This window comes from Gossypium hirsutum, chromosome D02 (genome assembly GCF_007990345.1).
Source record: "Gossypium hirsutum isolate 1008001.06 chromosome D02, Gossypium_hirsutum_v2.1, whole genome shotgun sequence".
Taxonomy (NCBI): domain Eukaryota; kingdom Viridiplantae; phylum Streptophyta; class Magnoliopsida; order Malvales; family Malvaceae; genus Gossypium; species Gossypium hirsutum.
In genome coordinates this window covers 36,338,760-36,341,641 of record NC_053438.1, presented here as the reverse complement: position 1 = coordinate 36,341,641, position 2,882 = coordinate 36,338,760, and the positions used below count along the sequence as shown (strand labels likewise).

At 34.1% G+C, this 2,882-nt stretch overlaps 1 non-coding gene across 1 annotated transcript; it reads left to right on the top strand.

Moving 5' to 3' along the window:
* The first annotated feature begins 490 nt into the window (after positions 1-490).
* Positions 491-597, top strand: LOC121215026 (small nucleolar RNA R71). The gene has a single exon (XR_005910762.1). It is a non-coding gene; the product is annotated as a small nucleolar RNA R71 (small nucleolar RNA).
* Positions 598-2,882: the final 2,285 nt, after the last annotated feature.

The window sequence follows — 2,882 nt, the reverse complement described above, 5'->3', positions numbered from 1 at the left end:
TTGAGATCGAAGTCCATCTTTCCATCAACTTATCTTCCAGTTATTTTCCTTTGTTTTAAACTATCAACCTTTGAGAACAACCATTTGATAAACCAAAAACTTTTTTACTTAATTTTACGATCGGGCAACAAGCGACTTGATTTCATCAATGGATATGAGTTCGCATCAACCTCCTTAGTAGTGGATTGGTGGTTGAGCTGTAAGATGATTTAAACCATTAGTAGTAAACTATTTCAACATTGAAGAGGTAGACGATACCTAAGATGAGAGTGAGGTAAGAGCGTCTTCTTCATGTAAGCCAGCTACTCATCTTCCTGAAGCTGCTTGATTTGTTGGCCACTAGTAATTGTTATTAGCTATTCTCTCAATGATTTCGTAAGCTTCATTATAAGTCTTCGACAAGAGAGCACCATATGCAGAAGTATATACCACCAACCTTGTGTGTGCATCGAGACCATTATAAAATGTTTCCAATTGGATGCAATACAGAATCCCGTGGTGAGGGCATTTATGTAGTAGCTCTTTGAATCTTTCCCATGCCTCGTATAAAGACTCATCATCTATTTGTTGAAAAGTGGTAATCTCACTCCACAACTTAGCATTTTTGCTAGGTGGGAAATACTTTACCAGAAAGCGTTTAGTTAATTCTTGCCAAGTAGAAATTGAATTGGATTGCAATGAATTAAGCCATTCTTGTGCCCGATCTAACAATGAGTACGGAAACAACTTCAACCTTAGTGTGTCTTCAATTGCACCAGCTATCTTAAAGGAATTCTTACCTCCATAAGCAATCAAATATAAATATGTGGATTTTCTAGAGGCATTCCATTGAATTAGTCGATTGTTCGAAGCATTTGAAAGATCACATGCTTTAATTCAAACTACGGTGCCTTGATCTCCTATCTCCTAATTCCCGTATTATGGGTCCATACCTATCATCAGCAACCAGGATTGGATTTCAAGCATTAGCAGCTTCATTCCTTGAACATCACTTTGATTCTTAAGGTCCATTTATGTGGCTTGTCTCTGGGCTAATCTTTCTCATCTTCTTTGTCTAAATTCCCATTTAATTTCAGGGTATATAGGTAGCAAATCGATGATTCGATCTATACTCATGAATACTTGAAAAGAAAATCAAAAACAAAAAATAAAGAATAAAATAAAAAAATAAAGAATTAATTAGTAAATTTAGAAATTAAATAAAAATAAAATAAAAACCTGATTGCAAAGAATCATTTCACAAAAATGATTAAGGCAACAGTCCCCGGCAATGGGGCTAAAAACTTGTAACGTGTGGTTTGTGCAAGTGTACACAGTCATTATGAAGTAATAAATATAAGAGTTATCGTCTCCACAAGGACTGTATATGTTAATCAATATTTTGGAAAATTAATATTCACAATTTGGTAAGAAAAACACAATAATTTTGAGTGTTGGAAAAATAAATGACTAGATGCAAAGTGATCCCTGATGCAAGTTAACCCTAATACAAATGAAATGAATGGTTAAAATGGATGAGATGGATTTAGCAGCAGAAGTCACAAGATTTCAATAACAAAAACATGAATAGGCTAGAATAATTACATCAATTAACTTAGTTCATTTTCACCATGGTAATAATGTCCCGAAAAATTAATCCAACGCAACTCGATCTTTCATGAGTTTGAAAATAGAATTAAGTCCTTTCGGAATCTTTACTTAGAAAAACATGCATTTTCTTGATTATATTCAACTAAGGGTTTCTTAGAATTCTTGTGAAGTAACAAGGACGGGTTAGGTTTCAAACAATTTAATCATATAAACCTAAAAACTATGCAAGATAATAGAACTCTTTTGAGTTATTATGAACCTTTAATTTAGTAAGGTTAGGATCTATATTAAGCATGCACTTTTTAATTATTATGTCTACTAGTTGTCGTTTGGTTAGTATCACTCAACTAATTCTAATGCATTCAATCACGTATGAATGAAATACATGCTTGAGTTTAACTGAAAACATGATCGATTGAGGCACAAAACATCATAACATGATTTAAATAAACTTTATTGAATTGATGCAATCATCCTAACTAAAAAAAAATTAAACTACCATTGTTAATTAAAAATATTAAAGAAAATTGTAAACATGATGAATAACAAGAATAACAATAAAGACTAAGGAAGAAAACACTAAGAATAATTTTGACAGTCCTCCAGAATTGATCTTGGTGGCTTCCTCCGATCCTCGTAATTGCTCATTCGCATGATGCTCCTCAAGGTGGCCAGTCAAGAGAGAATTTTCTCAAGGAATTACTACCTAAATGAAGGGGAAAATGGAGGGTTTATGAATGAGAGAGATGAGAGGTTAGTAAATGATGAGAGGAAATGAAGGATGAATGTTAAGTGAGGGATGAGGGATGATTTGAAATAGGGAATAGAGGTGGATGTTTATAGTGAAGGTTGGTGGATGAGTTTACTAAAAATAGTGTGAAAACTCCCCCCATTTACTCTTTTGCTTGGTTGGCCACATAATATGGAGAGGGAGTTGTTTGGTTGCTTGATTCATGCATGATATCATGCTTGAATCAAGAAAGGGGTGGACGGTTTCTTGGCCAAAGTTGGTGGGTCATTTTTTGAATTGTTTGCAAGTGTAGGGACCTTTAGTAAATCTCCCAAAAATGAATTTCTGAGTAGACCAAATGCCTTTGCCGAATTTGGGCTTGTTCTCCTTTGTTTGGATGGTTTGGTGACCCAATTACTTACCAGACTTGCCCATTAATTGATCCATTTTCAATTGGATCAAAAGCAACCTCTTCATGATCCATTTTATATGTGTTTCTCGTCCATGTAGTGTGAATTTGGGCATGTCCATGTAACTTTATTTTATGAATAAATCATGCATA